General features: G+C 45.7%; 1 protein-coding gene across 1 annotated transcript in view; it reads right to left on the bottom strand.

The window, feature by feature from the left end:
- Nucleotides 1-20,596, bottom strand: part of COL25A1 (collagen type XXV alpha 1 chain) — a 675,823-nt gene that overhangs the window by 197,239 nt on the left and 457,988 nt on the right. The gene's annotated exons all lie outside the window — the stretch shown is intronic.

The following is a 20,596-nucleotide window of genomic DNA, read 5'->3' as shown; positions in this document are numbered from 1 at the left end:
CAGCCGTCACACACTGAAAGACCCTTTTTATTGCAAAAAATATTTTTTGCAATACCACATTTTGAGAGCTATAATTTTTCCATATTTTGGTCCACAGAGTCATGTGAGGTCTTGTTTTTTTGCGGGACGAGTTGACGTTTTTATTGAAAACATTTTCGGGCACGTGACATTTTTTGATCGCTTTTTATTCCGATTTTTGTGAGGAAGAATGACCAAAAACCAGCTATTCATGAATTTCTATTGGGGGAGGCGTTTATACCGTTCCGCGTTTGGTAAAATTGATAAATCAGTTTTATTCTTCGGGTCAGTACGATTACAGCGATACCTCATTTATATCATTTTTTTATGGTTTGGCGCTTTTTTACGATAAAAACTATTTTACAGAAAAAATAATTATTTTTGCATCGCTTTATTCTCAGGACTATAACTTTTTATTTTTTTGCTGATGATGCTGTATTGCAGCTCGTTTTTTGCGGGACAATATGACGCTTTCAGCGGTCTCATGGTTATTTATATCTGTCCTTTTGATCGCGTGTTATTCCACTTTTTGTTCGGCGGTATGATAATAAAGCGTTGTTTTTTGCCTCGTTTTTTTTTTTTTTTTCTTACGGTGTTTACTGAAGGGGTTAACTAGTGGGACGGTTTTATAGGACGGGGCGTTACGGACGCGGCGATACTAAATATGTGTACTTTTATTGGTTTTTTTTTTTATTTAGATGAAGAAATGTATTTATGGGAATAATATATATATTTTTTTTCATTATTTTGGAATATTTTTTTTATTTTTTTTTACACATTTGGAAAAAATTTTTTTTACTTTTTTACTTTGTCCCAGGGGGGGACATAACAGATCAGTGATCTGACAGTTTGCACAGCACTCTGTCAGATCACTGATCTGACATGCAGCGCTGCAGCCTTCACAGTGCCTGCTCTGAGCAGGCTCTGTGAAGCCACCTCCCTCCCTGCAGGACCCGGATCCGCGGCCATCTTGGATCCGGGGCTGGAGGAAGCAGGGAGGGAGGTGAGACCCTCGCAGCAACGCGATCACATCGCGTTGCTCCGGGGGTCTCAGGGAAGCCCGCAGGGAGCCCCCTCCCTGCGCGGTGCTTCCCTGCACCGCTGGCACATCGCGATCATGTTTGATCGCGGTGTGCCAGGGGTTAATGTGCCGGGGGCGGTCCGTGACCTCTCCTGGCACATAGTGCCGGATGTCAGCTGCGATAAGCAGCTGACACCCGGCCGCGATCGGCGGCGCTCCCCCTGTGAGCGCGGCCGATCGGCTATGACGTACTATCCCGTCCAGGGTCAGATAAGCCCAGGGCACTTGGCGGGATAGTACGTCTAAGGTCACAGAGGGGTTAAGGGATGAAAGCATGATGTGTCTTTTACCTGCTGCACAACGTTTCCTGGACTGACCATTTTTTGTGCTTCTTCAAATGAGCTTGATCAGCACATCTTAAAACCTCCTCAAACCCTTTGTTTGGAAGAGACTTTGCTGATGCAGTATAACTACCTTGTGTCTTATTGCCATATCTTATCATGGAGTATGAGCTGTGACGTAAAACTGTCTTCTAAACCACACCTTTGTGTCAGAGTTTGGCTGTTCCTCACCCAGTTGCAAGCTTATTACCTGTTTAGTATAATGGATACCCATACATTTTACTATAATCCTACAAAAAATCCTGAGTTTGTGCAAATTTACCAAGAATAACCGATGAAGTTTGAAGGCAAAGGGTGGTCACTGGTCAAACCAAATATGGCTTTTATGTCGATTTTTTTTGTTAATTCACTTAGCATTTTGATAATTGATAGAATTTTTAAAACCATTCTTACTACATGGAATCACCATCAACTCAAGTAGAAGCAGACTATTCAGTGTGAACTGTTTTGCTTGAGTACCAGTCCTAAAAATATAAATTAAATGTACTAGATTAAAGTGATAGAGGTATAAGGGCACTTAGGACAAGTTGTGACTTACAAGGCCCTTCAGACTCCGCGTGTACAATTATATTACCATTGCTACTTAGGTCACTAGCAGAAATAAAAGATGGTTGTCATCCTGATTTATATGTGTATACCTATTTGTTATACTATACAGAAGATACTGAGAGAACCTCACAATCAGTGCTGAAATCAGAATCCGTGGAGGGGTTATTTTGGCTGGAAACTCAATATGGTATCTCTGAACTTGTGAGACTGCATGGATATCATGACTATAGGGTGACAGACAGAGTTAGTGTGGTCTACTAAATGTTACCGAAGGGGTAGAGTTACGTAGAGTTTATTAGTAAAGGTGGTGCTGAACTTCTGATTTTCCATTTGTCATGGTGCTGATGAAGATGAGGTGGTGTTGTGATGGCTTGCAGCAAGTTCATGATAAAAATACGCACTTAATAAAGTTTTGCAATTGATATCTCGGCTCAGGGTCTTTCCGCAACTCTTTGCCGATTAAAGTTTGTCATATTGTTCAAACACGGTTAATGATTAATTATCAGGAAGATGAAATAGCAGAGCCTGAACCTGCTGAAACCCTGAGACTGCCGGACATGTAATGCTGGAAGACAAGAGCTATGGTTTTAATTTCATTCTTCCTTCAGTTCGTTCTTCACCTTTAGTAAAAGATCGACTTTTTTTTTTCTTGGAAAAGGCTTCCAAGCCAAGAGAAATTAGACAAGAATTTTCTGCAATATTTCCCAGCTGGCTAACAATTGTGTCTGAGCATTTTTCTTCATTGACGGTTTCTAACCTATCTTTCAATGAATGCTTTCCTTTTGGTAACGTGATCCGCCAATTATATATTATTCACATGGGGAAATAAAAGGACGTAATACTGCAGTATACTTGACCTACCGGTTTGTGTAGGAACAGAGCTTAGATGTTAGGTCTTTCTTCCGTATATTACAAACATGCCAAAAATATATCAACTAGGAATCCACACAGCATGGGAATTTAACTGAACATTGGCCGCATGTGTGGGGATATCAGTCTAGATATGCAAGCATGCAATGTTTAGTACATTTTACTATATTAAAATTCACTGAATTAGAATTATTTTTTAATATTAAAATATTAAAAGACAATCTAACCAGATGCTATAAAAGTTTGAGTTTGAAGTATAAGACATGGAGTAACAGGAGAATGGGGTATAAGACATGATATAACTGCAGAATAGTGATTGCGGCTCAGCATGCCAATGTAGTATTAGAAGTAATATAACAGCAGAATAGTGATTGCAGCTCTGGATGTCAATGTAGTATAAGACATGGTGTAACAGCAAAATAGTGACTGAATTTCTGGATGTGGCTGGAGTATAAGACATGATGTAACAGTAGAATTGGAGAAATGTAACGAAGAAATGTAAGATTCTACATCTGGGCGAGAAAAATTAAAACAGCACGTGAGCAAAAGACTTGGGTATACTAATAGATCACAGACTGCACATGAGTCAACACTGTGATGCAACAGTAAAAAAGGCAAACACAGTTCTAGGATTTTAAAGGGAACCTGTCACCCCGAAAATCACGGGTGAGGTAAGCCCACCGGCATCAGGGGCTTATCTACAGCATTCTGTAATGCTGTAGTTAAGCCCCCTGAAAGATGAGAAAAAGATGTTATACTCACCCAGGGGCGTTCCCACTGCGGTCCGGTCCGATGGGCGTTGCGGTCCAGGTCCGCTGCCTCCTATCTTCATAGGATGATGTCCTCTTCTTGTCTTCACGCTGCGGCTCCAGTGCAGGCGTACTTTGTCTGCCCTGTTGAGGGCAGAGCAAAGTACTGCAGTGCGCAGGCGCCGGGCCTCTCTGACCTTTCCGGCGCCTGCGCACTGCAGTACTTTGTTCTGCCCTCAACAGGGCAGACAAAGTACGCCTGCGCCGGAGCCGTGGCTGAAGATCAGAAGAGAACGTCTTGGAATGAAGATGGGAGGCGCCACAGCGGACCAGAGACACCCATCCGACCGGACCAGCTGCGGGACCGCCCCTGGGTGAGTATAATCTAACGTCTTTTTCTCCTCTTTCAGGTAACATCGGGGGCTTATCTACAGCATTACAGAATGCTGTAGATAAGCCCCTGATGCCGGTGGGCTTACCTCACCCGCGATTTTCGGGGTGACAGGTTCCCTTTAAGAGAAGCATAGAATCTTGATCACGTGAAGTAATTATCTCCCTGTACTACTCCTTGGTTAAGACACATCTGGAATACTGTGTCCAGCTCTGGGTACTACATTTTAAAAAAAGATATTGAAAAACTGGACCAAGTTCAGAGAAGCGCTACTAGCATAGTGAGCGGACTGCAAAGTATGTCCTACGAGGACCAGTTAAAGGATCTGGGAATATTTAGCTTGCAAGAAAGAAGGCTAAACTGTCTACAAATATCTGAAGGGATGTCACAGTGTAGAGGGATCATACTTATTCTCATTTTCACATGGAAACATAAGAAGCAATGGAATGGAGACACAGATTATATGTTAGTTAAAACTTTTTGACAGTGAGGGTGATCAATGAGTGGAAGCGGCTGCCACAAGAGGTGAAGAGCTCTCCTTTAATGAAGGTCTTTAAACAGAGGCTGGATAGACATTTGTCTGAGATAGTTTAGTGAATCTTGCATTGAGTAGGAGGTTGACCCTGGCAATCCCTTCCAACTATAACATTCTATGATTCTATGATTACATACAGTACATATACATGTAAAAGAGTGGGGAAGTTGTCCACATCCCCGTTGAAGATTTTATGGTCATATAATGCAGTGCCATGTTTTAAATGGTCTTTTATCAAGTTGGTGTGCTGCAATAATGGGTTAGCTGCAGATGGGATTAACTAATGAGACCAGCCCAGGATGGGCATAGGTAGATGCAGCTTTCTGTTGTTGTTAGGCAGACTGGGACAAGTGCTTGAAAAGTAAAGACTTATGCATTTTTTGCTCACAGAACTGCATGTATTTGTGTGCCAAGACAGAAGGCCATATCACAGAGCTTCAATTCGCTTTGTCAGTATATCATAGTCTTTACTGTATATACAAACTTCCATTTTTAGTATTTCATAGATTTTACTTTAGCTAAAGTTTTCATAGTTTTAAAAAATTATATTAATTTAAATTTATAACCGGCTTAATGATGTTTTTGATACCAATGTCAAATCCATGTAACTTGCAGTTAACACCTGTGTTCTATTTCCAATAATAATTGTCTACCTCTGTTGAAATTGGCTTAGAGCTCTATAAATAGTTCACTTGGTATATTTCTGACATATCCTATGACTAAGGGTGCTTGGACGCCAGAAACCCGTCAGGTTTTTATCTATATTTTTTGGATTCCATGTTTTTAATTAATTTTGAATAAAGCATGAACTAAATTTTTACATATTGTGGACGGATGTGCCGCGATTTCCTTCCTTTGAACCTTTGGCTGAGCTTCCCCAGCAGGACCGGCACCACACACAGATTTCTGCCTCCAATATCGAATGACATGGCGTGGTCATCTTCAAAAAAATCAAAAAATCCCCCCTCCCCCATGGCCTGAAGGAAATAAGGAATAAGTGACAGCAGGATTCCTGAACTCAGGTAAGCAGGCCTAGCAAGGACTCAACTGAAGGTGGATTTCTGATCTCAGGCAAGCGGGTCAAAGGCAAACAATTACCTATACTAGATAAGAAGCAAGTGTGCAGCCAGGTCTGAGGGCCATAAAGGACAATATGGCCAGACCGGGACAAAAATTCTCCTACAGAAAGCTGAAGATGCATTAGCACCGCAAGGAGTATGTATCTCTCATCGAATGAGTAAAAGCGAGGAGTCATACCGAGGCACCTCAGCTAGTGACGTTTTCACAAATCAAACTGAAGTGGAGAGACTAGCTTAAGTGGTAATACGGTCCTCACAGGGGAACATGGAGCTTCCCATAATGGTTTGCTGGACTTATGGTATGTAACAAGTAACAGAAGTGACATACCGCCACATGTACCGTAAGGTTCCTGCCTCTGGATTGTGCAGAAGAAGTATTATTAAAGTGTTGTGCCTGCTATCTGATGTATTTACTTCTCATCAAGTTGTTCAGTAAAGAAAAGTTTATTTTTAGACTCTGGTCTCCCTCAGTCATCTCCTGTCACGGGTGTATTAGATGCTACACAGTCGCTCTGCATCTGTGTTGTGAATTCTGTTGTCGGGCTCCCTCCTGTGGTCATGAATGGTACTTCGGCTGGTTCTGTCCATGGACTTCCTCTGGTGGGTGTTTCTGAGTTTCACAGGTGATGAGGTTAATTCGTTAGCTGCTGCTCTATTTAACTCCACTTAGATCTTTGCTCCATGCCACCTGTCAATGTTCCAGTATTGGTCTGTTCACTCCTGGATCGTTCTTGTGACCTGTCTTCCCATCAGAAGCTAAGTTCCAGCTTGTATTTCTTTGGTTTGCTATTTTTCTGTCCAGCTTGCTATTTAATTTGTTGTCTTGCTTGCTGGAAGCTCTGGGACGCAGAGGGAGCGCCTCCGCACCGTGAGTCGGTGCGGAGGGTCTTTTTGCGCCCTCTGCGTGGTCTTTTTGTAGGTTTTTGTACTGACCGCAAAGTAACCTTTCCTATCCTCGGTCTGTTCAGTAAGTCGGGCCTCACTTTGCTAAATCTATTTCATCTCTGTGTTTGTATTTTCATCTTTACTCACAGTCATTATATGTGGGGGGCTGCCTTTTCCTTTGGTGAATTTCTCTGAGGCAAGGTAGGCTTTATTTTTCTATCTTCAGGGCTAGCTAGTTTCTTAGGCTGTGCCGAGTTGCATAGGGAGCGTTAGGCGCAATCCACGGCTATTTCTAGTGTGTTTGATAGGTTTAGGGATTGCGGTCAGCAGAGTTCCCACGTCCCAGAGCTCGTCCTTATTATCAGTAACTATCAGGTCATTCCGTGTGCTCTTAACCACCAGGTCCATTATTGTCCTGACCACCAGGTCACAACAGTACAGGTGGCCCAAAGTACTAATGCATCTCAATAGAGGGATAAGAGAAGTTCTGAGACCATTTTTTTTTCTTTGCAGTGTATTTTGTCTCTATTTTCAGTGACAATGTCACTGATTGGTCGCGCCGGCTGGGTGCGAGTAATTAGCTAAGCGGGATTTAAATCCCGCGGCAATGTCCCCGATTGGTCGCGAGCAATCAGCGAAGCGGGATTTAAATCCCACGCCAATGGCGCTGATTGGTCGCGAGCAATCAGCGAAGTGGGATTTAAATCCTGCGCCAATGGCGCTGATTGGTCGTGCGCGCCAGTTGGGCTCAACCAATCAGCAAAGCGGGATTTAAATCCCGTGCCAATGTCGCTGAATGGTCGCGAGCAATCAGCGAAGCGGGATTTAAACCCCACGCCAATGGCGCTGATTGGTCACGTGCAATCAGCGAAGCCGGATTTAAATCCCGCGCCAATGGCGCTGATTGGTCACGCGCGCTGGCTGGGCGAGACCAATCAGAGAAGCGGGATTTAAATCCCATGCCAATGGCGCTGATTGGTCGCGCCGGCTGGGCGCGAGCAATCAGCAAAGCGGGATTTAAATCCTGCGCCAATGTCGCTGATTGGTCACGCTGGCTGGGTGCGAGCAATCAGTGAAGCGGGATTTAAATCCCACGCCAATGGCGCTGATTGGTCTCACCGGCTGGGCACGAGCAATCAGCGAATTGGGATTTATATCCCGCGCCAATGGCACTGATTGGTCACGAGCAATCAGTGAAGCGGGATTTAAATCCCGCGCCAATGTCGCTGACTGGTCGCGCTGGCTGGGCGCGAGCAATCAGCAAAGCGGGATTTAAATCCCACGCCAATGCCGCTGATTGGTCGTGCCGGGTGGGCGCGAGCAATCAGCGAAGCGGGATTTAAATCCCGCACCAATGTCTGGGGGGGTAGTGTAGAGGGGGCACTAACTGCAGGGGAGTAGGGAGCAGCCGGACTGTGCCCGTCGCTCCCAAGAGTACATTGCGGTCTCGCGAGATGTTGACTTGCGGTCTTGCGAGGCCGCTACGTCATCATCTCGCGTGACCGCAATGCATGAATCGGTCACCGGAGCATCGTGAGGAGCGGGAAAGGCCTGGGCTGGATCAGGAAGGTGAGTATATAATGATTTTTATTTTTTTAAAATTATTTTTAACATTTTATCTTTTTACTATTGATGCCGCATAGGCAGCATCAATAGTAAAAAGTTGGTCACACAGGGTTAATAGCAGCGTTAACGAAGTGTGTTATACCGCGGCATAATGCGGTTCGATAACGCTGCCATTAACCCTGTGTGAGCGCTGACTGGAGGGGAGTATGGAGCGGGCACTGACTGCGGGGAGGAAGGAGCGGCCATTTTTCCGCAGGACTGTGCCCGTCGCTGATTGGTCGTGGCTGTTTTGCCGCGACCAATCAGTGACTTGGGTTTTCTGTGACAGACAAAAAGAGAGACAGACAGAAAGACAGACGGAAGTGACCCTTAGACAATTATATAGTAGATATATATATATATGTATGTATATACATATATATATATAAATATATATATATATATTTATATATATATATATATATATATATACACAGTACAGATCAAAAGTTTGGACACACCTTCTCATTTAAAGATTATGTTAGGGCTAGCGGAACGCACCGAGTAGAAATAGATATTTATTATAAATGGTGCGTTCGCAGCCCGGGGTCCACCGTGCAGGGAGAACTGTTATGGCTGGCAATCAGGCAACACAGCGTGCAGTAATCAGCGCACATACAGAGATCTGGCAATAACCAAAAACAATAGGACGAGCTCTGAGACGTGGAATCTCTGTAGACTGCAGTACCTGATCTATCCTCACACAACTATAAGCAGCAGTGGATTGCGCCTATCACTACCTATGCAACTCGGCACTGCCTGAGGAGCTGACTAGCCTGAAGATAGAAATACAAGCCTGACTTACCTCAGAGAAATACCCCAAAGGAATAGGCAGCCCCCCACATATAATGACTGTTAGCAAGATGAAAAGACAAACGTAGGAATGAAATAGATTCAGCAAAGTGAGGCCCGATATTCTAGACAGAGCGAGGATAGCAAAGAGAACTATGCAGTCTACAAAAAATCCTAAAACGAAAACCACGCAAAGGGGCAAAAAGACCCACCGTGCCGAACTAACAGCACGGCGGTGCACCCCTTTGCTTCTCAGAGCTTCCAGCAAAAGTTAATAGCAAGCTGGACAGAAAAAACAGAAAACAAACTAGAAGCACTTATCTAGCAGAGCAGCAGGCCCAAGGAAAGATGCAGTAGCTCAGATCCAACACTGGAACATTGACAAGGAGCAAGGAAGACAGACTCAGGTGGAGCTAAATAGCAAGGCAGCCAACGAGCTCACCAAAACACCTGAGGGAGGAAGCCCAGAGACTGCAATACCACTTGTGACCACAGAAGTGAACTCAGCCACAGAATTCACAACAGTACCCCCCCCTTGAGGAGGGGTCACCGAACCCTCACCAGAACCCCCAGGCCGACCAGGATGAGCCACATGAAAGGCACGAACAAGATCTGGGGCATGGACATCAGAGGCAAAAACCCAGGAATTATCTTCCTGAGCATAACCCTTCCATTTGACCAGATACTGGAGTTTCCGTCTAGAGACACGAGAATCCAAAATCTTCTCCACAATATACTCCAATTCCCCCTCCACCAAAACAGGGGCAGGAGGCTCCACAGATGGAACCATAGGTGCCACGTATCTCCTCAACAACAACCTATGGAATACATTATGTATGGAAAAGGAGTCTGGGAGGGTCAGACGAAAAGACACCGGATTGAGAATCTCAGAAATCCTATACGGACCAATAAAACGAGGTTTAAATTTAGGAGAGGAAACCTTCATAGGAATATGACGAGAAGATAACCAAACCAGATCCCCAACACGAAGTCGGGGTCCCACACGGCGTCTGCGATTAGCGAAAAGCTGAGCCTTCTCCTGGGACAAGGTCAAATTGTCCACTACCTGAGTCCAGATCTGCTGCAACCTGTCCACCACAGAATCCACACCAGGACAGTCCGAAGACTCAACCTGTCCTGAAGAGAAACGAGGATGGAACCCAGAATTGCAGAAAAATGGAGAGACCAAGGTAGCCGAGCTGGCCCGATTATTAAGGGCGAACTCAGCCAACGGCAAAAATGACACCCAATCATCCTGGTCAGCGGAAACAAAACATCTCAGATATGTTTCCAAGGTCTGATTGGTTCGTTCGGTCTGGCCATTAGTCTGAGGATGGAAGGCCGAGGAGAAAGATAGGTCAATGCCCATCCTACCACAAAAGGCTCGCCAGAACCTCGAGACAAACTGGGAACCTCTGTCAGAAACAATATTCTCAGGAATGCCATGTAAACGAACCACATGCTGGAAGAACAAAGGCACCAAATCAGAGGAGGAAGGCAATTTAACCAAGGGCACCAGATGGACCATTTTAGAAAAGCGATCACAGACCACCCAAATGACCGACATTTTTTGAGAAACGGGAAGGTCAGAAATGAAATCCATCGAAATATGTGTCCAAGGCCTCTTCGGGACCGGCAAGGGCAAAAGCAACCCACTGGCACGTGAACAGCAGGGCTTAGCCCTAGCACAAATTCCACAGGACTGCACAAAAGCACGCACATCCCGTGACAGAGATAGCCACCAGAAGGATCTAGCAACCAACTCCCTAGTACCAAAGATTCCTGGATGACCGGCCAGCACCGAACAATGAAGTTCAGAGATAACTTTACTAGTCCACCTATCAGGGACGAACAGTTTCTCGGCCGGACAACGATCAGGTTTATTAGCCTGAAATTTCTGCAACACTCTCCGCAAATCAGGGGAGATGGCAGACACAATGACTCCTTCCTTGAGGATACTCGCCGGCTCAGATAACCCCGGAGAGTCGGGCACAAAACTCCTAGACAGAGCATCCGCCTTCACATTTTTAGAGCCCGGAAGGTATGAAATCACAAAGTCAAAACGAGCAAAAAATAACGACCAACGGGCCTGTCTAGGATTCAAGCGCTTGGCAGACTCAAGATAAGTAAGGTTCTTATGATCAGTCAAAACCACCACGCGATGCTTAGCACCCTCAAGCCAATGACGCCACTCCTCGAATGCCCACTTCATGGCCAGCAACTCTCGGTTGCCCACATCATAATTACGCTCAGCAGCAGAAAATTTCCTGGAAAAGAAAGCACATGGTTTGAACACTGAGCAACCAGAACCTCTCTGTGACAAAACCGCCCCTGCACCAATCTCAGAAGCATCAACCTCGACCTGGAACGGAAGAGAAACATCAGGTTGACACAACACAGGGGCACAGCAAAAACGACGCTTCAACTCCTGAAAAGCTTCCACGGCAGCAGAAGACCAATTAACCAAATCAGCACCCTTCTTGGTCAAATCGGTCAATGGTTTGGCAATGCTAGAAAAATTACAGATGAAGCGACGATAAAAATTAGCAAAGCCCAGGAATTTCTGCAGACTTTTTAGAGATGTCGGCTGAGTCCAATCCTGGATGGCCTGAACCTTAACCGGATCCATCTCGATAGTAGAAGGGGAAAAGATGAACCCCAAAAATGAAACTTTCTGCACACCGAAGAGACACTTTGATCCCTTCACGAACAAGGAATTAGCACGCAGTACCTGGAAAACCATTCTGACTTGCTTCACATGAGACTCCCAATCATCTGAGAAGATCAAAATGTCATCCAAGTAAACAATCAAGAATTTATCCAAATACTCACGGAAAATGTCATGCATAAAAGACTGAAAAACAGATGGAGCATTGGCAAGTCCGAACGGCATCACCAGATACTCAAAATGACCCTCGGGCGTATTAAATGCCGTTTTCCATTCATCTCCCTGCCTGATTCTCACCAGATTATACGCACCACGAAGATCAATCTTAGTAAACCAACTAGCCCCCTTAATCCGAGCAAACAAGTCAGAAATCAATGGCAAGGGATACTGAAACTTAACAGTGATCTTATTAAGAAGGCGGTAATCAATACACGGTCTCAGCGAACCATCCTTCTTGGCTACAAAAAAGAACCCTGCTCCCAATGGTGACGACGATGGGCGAATATGTCCCTTCTCCAGGGATTCCTTCACATAACTGCGCATAGCGGTGTGTTCAGGTACGGACAAATTAAATAAACGACCCTTAGGGAATCTACTACCAGGAATCAAATCGATAGCACAATCACAATTCCTATGCGGAGGTAGGGCATCAGACTTGGACTCTTCAAATACATCCTGAAAGTCCGACAAGAACTCTGGGATGTCAGAAGGAATGGATGACGAAATAGACAAAAATGGAACATCACCATGTACTCCCTGACAACCCCAGCTGGTTACCGACATAGAGTTCCAATCCAATACTGGATTATGGGTTTGTAGCCATGGCAACCCCAACACGACCACATCATGCAAATTATGCAGTACCAGAAAGCGAATAACTTCCTGATGTGCAGGAGCCATGCACATGGTCAGCTGGGCCCAGTACTGAGGCTTATTCTTGGCCAAAGGTGTAGCATCAATTCCTCTCAACGGAATAGGACACCGCAAAGGCTCCAAGAAAAATCCACAACGTTTAGCATAATCCAAATCCATCAGATTCAGGGCAGCGCCTGAATCCACAAACGCCATGACAGAATACGATGACAAAGAGCACATTAAGGTAATGGACAAAAGGAATTTGGACTGTACAGTACCAATAACGGCAGAGCTATCGAACCGCCTAGTGCGTTTAGGACAATTAGAAATAGCATGAGTAGAATCACCACAATAGAAACACAGTCTGTTCAGACGTCTGTGTTCTTGCCGTTCTACTTTAGTCATAGTCCTGTCGCACTGCATAGGCTCAGGTTTACTCTCAGACAATACCGCCAGATGGTGCACAGATTTACGCTCGCGCAAGCGACGACCGATCTGAATGGCCAAGGACATAGACTCATTCAAACCAGCAGGCATAGGAAATCCCACCATTACATCCTTAAGAGCTTCAGAGAGACCCTTTCTGAACAAAGCCGCTAGTGCAGATTCATTCCACAGAGTGAGTACTGACCACTTCCTAAATTTCTGACAATATACTTCTACATCATCCTGACCCTGGCATAAAGCCAGCAGATTTTTCTCAGCCTGATCCACTGAATTAGGCTCATCGTAAAGCAATCCCAGCGCCTGGAAAAATGCATCAACATTACTCAATGCAGAATCTCCTGGTGCAAGAGAAAACGCCCAGTCCTGTGGGTCGCCGCGCAAAAAAGAAATAATATTCAAAACCTGTTGAATAGGATTACCAGAAGAATGAGGTTTCAAGGCCAAAAATAGCTTACAATTATTTCTGAAGCTCAGGAACTTAGTTCTGTCACCAAAAAACAAATCAGGAATCGGAATTCTTGGTTCTAGCATCGATTTCTGATCAATAGTATCTTGAATCTTTTGTACATTTACAACGAGATTATCCATTGAGGAGCACAGAGCCTGAATATCCATGTCCACAGCTGTGTCCTGAAGCACTCTAATGTCTAGGGGAAAAAAAAGACTGAAGACAGAGCTAAGAAAAAAAAATGATGTCAGGATTTCTTTTTTCCCTCTATTGGGAATCATTGGTGTGGCTCCTTGTACTGTTATGGCTGGCAATCAGGCAACACAGCGTGCAGTAATCAGCGCACATACAGAGATCTGGCAATAACCAAAAACAATAGGACGAGCTCTGAGACGTGGAATCTCTGTAGACTGCAGTACCTGATCTATCCTCACACAACTATAAGCAGCAGTGGATTGCGCCTATCACTACCTATGCAACTCGGCACTGCCTGAGGAGCTGACTAGCCTGAAGATAGAAATACAAGCCTGACTTACCTCAGAGAAATACCCCAAAGGAATAGGCAGCCCCCCACATATAATGACTGTTAGCAAGATGAAAAGACAAACGTAGGAATGAAATAGATTCAGCAAAGTGAGGCCCGATATTCTAGACAGAGCGAGGATAGCAAAGAGAACTATGCAGTCTACAAAAAACCCTAAAACGAAAACCACGCAAAGGGGCAAAAAGACCCACCGTGCCGAACTAACAGCACGGCGGTGCACCCCTTTGCTTCTCAGAGCTTCCAGCAAAAGTTAATAGCAAGCTGGACAGAAAAAACAGAAAACAAACTAGAAGCACTTATCTAGCAGAGCAGCAGGCCCAAGGAAAGATGCAGCAGCTCAGATCCAACACTGGAACATTGACAAGGAGCAAGGAAGACAGACTCAGGTGGAGCTAAATAGCAAGGCAGCCAACGAGCTCACCAAAACACCTGAGGGAGGAAGCCCAGAGACTGCAATACCACTTGTGACCACAGAAGTGAACTCAGCCACAGAATTCACAACAGAGAACCTGCTGCTAGTGAATGGTGGCACTGTTTGGCGGTATAGACTAGCTCTGTTACCTCACAGAGCAGCCGCGAGAGGAAAGCACTGCGCCCTGTTAGCCTCACAGGAGCACAAGCTTACTGCCAAGCTAATAGCAGTCTGTGGTTATACAACATGCAATCTCCTCACCGGAGAAGCCGGTATTCTAGGGGCTTATTTCAGCCGGGTCCCTGAACACACTCATACAATCTCCTCACCGGAGGTGCCGGTATTCTAGGGGCTTATTTCAGCCGGGTCCCTGAACACACTTATGCATAACCACACTGGCGCAAAGCACATATGACTTGATACTAGCGCATGGCCGTGCGGCCATGCGAGCCTTAAATAGTTGCAGCATGTTTAGGACCTTACAAAGAAGGACCAATGGAGTGCTGCAGCACCTGAGCATGTGACCCTGGATCTCCACTGAGAGATCTCGCCCTGGGCATGCTCAGAGTGCAAAGCAGGATTTAGTCCTAGCAGCTACAAGGACCTTAGCTGCAGTATCTGATCATGTGACCCTCGATCTCCACTGAGAGATCTTACTCAGGGCATGCTCAGAATGTGAAAAGCAAGACTTAGCCCCAGAAGCGTCCGCTCGCTGCTGCCCAGCACTGACTTCAATGGGAGAAGCAGGAAACGCAGCAGTAACTCTTAGTAACTTCATCGCTAGCAACTCCCTGTCCCCAATGGAATAATTCCTCTCCGCAGGTGTGAACGTCTTGGAGAAGAAGAAGCACGGATGCTTCCGACCTTGAGCATCCTTTTGGAAGAGGACTGCTCCTGCACCAACGGAAGAGGCATCCACCTCCATTATGAACGGCTTATCAACATCGGGACGATGCAAGATGGGAGCGCTAGCAAAACGGGATTTAATAGAAGAAAAGGCCCTGGAGACCTCTTCAGACCACAATTTGGGATTCGCTCCCTTCTTGGTGAGGGCTACCAAGGGAGCTACCAAAGTTGAGAAGTGGGGAATGAACTGGCGGTAATAATTAATGAACCCCATAAAGCGCTGCACCGCTTTAAGAGAATGGGGTTCTTGCCAGTCCATCACAGCCTGTAGTTTGGCAGGATCCATAGCCAATCCCTGGGCGTAGATGATATAGCCCAGGAAAGGTAAAGACTCCTGCTCAAACATACACTTCTCCAACTTTGCGTAGAGAGAATTTGCCCGTAAGAGGTCGAAGACTCTGCCAACATCTCTCCGGTGGGAGTCAATATCTGGAGAAAAGATGAGAATATCATCCAGATAGACTACGACCGAGGTGGAAAGCATATCCCGGAAGATGTCGTTGACAAAGTCTTGGAAAACGGCTGGGGCATTACAGAGCCCGAAGGGCATCACCAGATACTCATAGTGCCCATCTCTGGTGTTAAACGCCGTCTTCCATTCGTCCCCCTCACGGATGTGAATCAGGTTATAAGCACCCTGCAGATCCAATTTGGTAAATACCTTAGCTCCCCTTAGCCTATCAAAAAGCTCAGAAATCAGGGGCAGCGGATACTTATTTTTAACGGTGATGGCGTTGACCCCTGTAATCTATGCAAGGACGTAATTCTCCATTCTTCTTCTGCACGAAGAAGAACCCTGCCCCTGCTGGTGACACTGACTTCCTAATGAACCCTCTTGCCAAATTCTCCTGGATGTATTGGGACATGGCCTCCGTTTCCGGAAGAGAGAGGGGATAGACACGTCCCCGAGGAGGTTCTGCTCCAGGCAAGAGATCTATAGGACAGTCATAGGGGCGGTGAGGTGGAAGGGTCTCCGCAGCCTTTTTGGAGAAGACGTCTGCATAGGACCAATAGTATTTGGGGAGAGAAGAGAGATCTGCGGGTATCTCAGTGGTGGAAACCTGAACGCACTCTTTCACACATCTGCCCTTACAGGATTCACTCCAACCCAATATCCTCCCAGAGGACCACTCAATATGTGGGGAGTGGAAACGGAGCCAGGGTATTCCCAGCAGAATCTCATCCATTCCCTCGGGAAGGACAAGAAGGGAAACTATCTCCTGGTGGGATGGGGACATAGCTAACGTGAAAGGGACAGTCTGGTGTGTGATCTGAGATGGAAGTGTTGACCCGTTCACTACTCTGACAGTCACCGGTTTGGCGAGCATCACCAGAGGTATTGCATGGCGCAGAGCAAAAGCCGAGGACATGAAATTCCCCTCAGCTCCGGAGTCCACACAAAGCTCGACTGTCAGAGAGTGAGAGTCTAATATGATTGTCCCCTTGAAGGACAGCTTGGAGGAAAAAGCCGCTGTGTCTAGAGAACCTCCTCCAAGGGTCACTAGACACGGTCGTTTACCCAACCGCCGTGGACATTTATTGGCATAATGTCCCTCTTGTTGGTAATTTCTGCAAACCACGGGTACTCGAGCGGTCCGAGACTTAGGTCCCGCTCGAGAGACCTCCATGGCCTCATGGGAGTCGGACGCCTGAACGGAAGATTCTAGAGGTCTGGCAAAGGTGGGAGCCAGCCGAAACCTCTGCCTACACTGGGCCCGCTCCAACCTCCGCTCGTTAAAATGGAGGTCGATGCGGGTAGAGAAATAAGCTCCTCCAGTGTGGCGGGAATCTCCCTGGTGGCCAAGGCGTCCTTCACATGGTCTGCCAGTCCTATCCAGAACACCGGAATAAGGACTTTATCCGGCCACTCCAGCTCCGAGACCAGAGTCCGGAATTGAACGGCGAACTGGCTGACCATGGACGAACCCTGGGTTGTAGCCAACAATTGGAGCGCGGAATCGTGGGTGACACGAGGTCCCAAAAAGACCTGTTTCAGAGCGTCCAAGAAGAGAGGAGCACTCTGTACCACACGATCATTGCGCTCCCATAGCGGCGTTGCCCACTCCAACGCCCTGCCCGATAAAAGGGATAAAATAAATCCCACTTTCGCCCGTTCCGTAGGAAAACATGCAGCCAGAAGCTCAAGATGTATGGAGCACTGACTCACGAATCCCCGACATTGTTTACTGTCACCAGCAAACTTGTCTGGAAGCGGGAGACGGGATAAAGTCAGAGCAGGGGTGGCAGAGGACAAACTGGCTGCAGCTATACTTGCAGCCTGAACAGCGACTGCGGTAACATCCACAGCTGAGGTTGTGCGCTCGAGAGCCACCAACCTACCCTCCAGATGCTGGATGTACTGCTGTAAACGCTGACCGTCCGCCATTTACTAGCCAGACCCTGGCGCTAGTATACTGTTAGGGCTAGCGGAACGCACCGAGTAGAAATAGATATTTATTATAAATGGTGCGTTCGCAGCCCGGGGTCCACCGTGCAGGGAGAACCTGCTGCTAGTGAATGGTGGCACTGTTTGGCGGTATAGACTAGCTCTGTTACCTCACAGAGCAGCCGCGAGAGGAAAGCACTGCGCCCTGTTAGCCTCACAGGAACACAAGCTTACTGCCAAGCTAATAGCAGTCTGTGGTTATACAACATGCAATCTCCTCACCGGAGAAGCCGGTATTCTAGGGGCTTATTTCAGCCGGGTCCCTGAACACACTCATACAATCTCCTCACCGGAGGTGCCGGTATTCTAGGGGCTTATTTCAGCCGGGTCCCTGAACACACTTATGCATAACCACACTGGCGCAAAGCACATATGACTTGATACTAGCGCATGGCCGTGCGGCCATGCGAGCCTTAAATAGTTGCAGCATGTTTAGGACCTTACAAAGAAGGACCAATGGAGTGCTGCAGCACCTGAGCATGTGACCCTGGATCTCCACTGAGAGATCTCACCCTGGGCATGCTCAGAGTGCAAAGCAGGATTTAGTCCTAGCAGCTACAAGGACCTTAGCTGCAGTATCAGATCATGTGACCCTCGATCTCCACTGAGAGATCTTACTCAGGGCATGCTCAGAATGTGAAAAGCAGGACTTAGCCCCAGAAGCGTCCGCTCGCTGCTGCCCAGCACTGACTTCACTGGGAGAAGCAGGAAACGCAGCAGTAACTCTTAGCACAGAGTCAGACTGAGCGAGACGCTGGGATCGATGTCTCCGCTGAGCAGGCTCCACTGCGGCAGGAGAAGAATGGGAGACCCCCTGTGCAGAGGCAGGAACTCGACCCCTAACAGATTATTCTGTATTTTCATGACTACGAAAGTTGTAAATTCACACTGAAGGCATCAAAACTATGAATTAACACATGTGGAATTATATCCTTAACAAAAAAGTGTGAAACAACTGAAAATATGTCTTATATTCTAGGTTCTGCAAAGTAGCCATCTTTTGCTTTGATGAATGCTTTGCACACTCTTGGCATTCTCTTGATGAGCTTCAAGAGGTAGTCAACGGAAATGGTTTTCACTTCACAGGTGTGCCCTGTCAGGTTTAATAAGTGGAATTTCTTGCCTTATAAATGGGGTTGGGACCATGAGTTGTGTTGAGCAGAAGTCTGGTGGATACACAGCTGATTGTCCTACTGAATAGAATTTGTATTATGGCGAGAAAAAAGTAGCTAAGTAAAGAAAAACAAGTGGCCATCACTATTTTAAGAAATGAAGGTTAGTCAGTCCAAAAAATTGAGAAAACTTTGAAAGTGTCCCCAAGAGCAGTTGCAAAAACCATCAAGCGCTACAAAAAACTGCCTTACATGAGGACTGACCCAGCAAAGGAAGACCAAGAGTCACCTCTGCTACTGAGGATAAGTTTATCCGAGCCACCAGCCTCCGAAATTGCAGGTTAACAGCAGCTCAGATTAGAGACCAGGTCAATGCCACACAGAGTTCTAGCAGCAGACACATCTTTACAACAAGTGTTAAGAGGAGACTTTGTGCAGCAGGCCCTCATGGTAAAATAGCTGCAGGAAACCACTGCTAAGGACAGGCAACAAGCAGAAGAGACTTGTTTGGGCTAAAGGACACAAGGAATGGAAATCTGTGCTTTGGTCTGATGAATCCAAATTTGAGATCTTTGGTTCCAACCACCGTGTCTTTGTGTGATGCAGAAAAAGTGAACGGATGAACTCTACATGCCTGGTTCCCACAGTGAAGCATGGAGGAGGAGGTGTGATGGTGTGGGGATCCTTTGCTGGTGACACTGTTGGGGATTTATTCAAAATTGAAGGCATACTGAACCAGCATGGCGACCACAGCATCTTGCAGCAGCATGCTATTCCATCCGGTTCGCGTTTAGTTGGCCATCATTTATTTTTCAACAAGAAAATGACCCCAAACACACCTCCAGGCTGTTTAAGGGCTATTTGACCAAGAAGGAAAGGGATGGGGTGCTACGCCAGATGACCTGGCCTCCACACTCACCAGACCTGAACCAAATCGAGATGGTTTGGGGTGAGCTGGACCGCAGAGTGAAGGCAAAATGGCCAACAAGTGCTAATCATCTCTGGAAACTCCTTCAAGATTGTTGGAAGACCATTTCCAGTGACTACCTCTTGAAGCTCATCAAGAGAATGCCAAGAGTGTGCAAAGCAGTCATCAAAGCCAAAGCTGGCTCCTTTGAACAACCTACAATATAAGACATATTTTCTGTTGTTTCACACATTTTTTTAAGAATATAATTGCACATGTATTAATTCATAGTTTTGATGCCTTCAGTGTGAATTTACGATTTACATAGTCATGAAAATACAGAAAAATCTTTAAATAGGAAGGTGTGTCCAAACTTTTAGTCTGTACTGTACATATATATATATATATATATATATATATATATATATATTCCATCTTTTACGTTTTAAAAATTACAGAAAGGAAAATGAATCAATGCAAAAGTTTGGGCACACTGCGTGGTTAGTATCTAGTAGCACCCTGTTTTGAAAATATTACAGCTTTTAAATTCTTTCTGCAGCCAGCCAATAGTGTTTCGATTGTTTTTTTAGGGATTTTCATCCATTCTTCCTTGGAAAGTAAGCATCACAACACAAATATGACCTCTCATCAGACATTTCTGAAGGTCACGTTTGATGTGCTTTCTAATGCATATTTCTAATGTAATAATGTATAATGTGAATTTATAATATTTATAATCCATTTTTTTATAACTGCAAGCACGGAAACACTTTATAGGTTAGATAGATGAAATATAAACTAACTATATTCTTCATCTTTGTACTACAGCTAGGAAATTTCAGTTTTCGTTTTCCTTAGTGAATAACCAGCCAGTTGAAAAAAGTTTTAGCTACTAGTTAGTGAACAGTAGTCTGCTTTGGTATATACTCCTGATTTCTAGGTCGGCTGGCCCTCAT

Source organism: Ranitomeya imitator, chromosome 1 (assembly GCF_032444005.1).
Source record: "Ranitomeya imitator isolate aRanImi1 chromosome 1, aRanImi1.pri, whole genome shotgun sequence".
Classification (NCBI taxonomy): domain Eukaryota; kingdom Metazoa; phylum Chordata; class Amphibia; order Anura; family Dendrobatidae; genus Ranitomeya; species Ranitomeya imitator.
The sequence above is the reverse complement of the archived record's forward strand: the minus strand, read 5'-3'. Positions and strand labels throughout refer to the sequence as shown.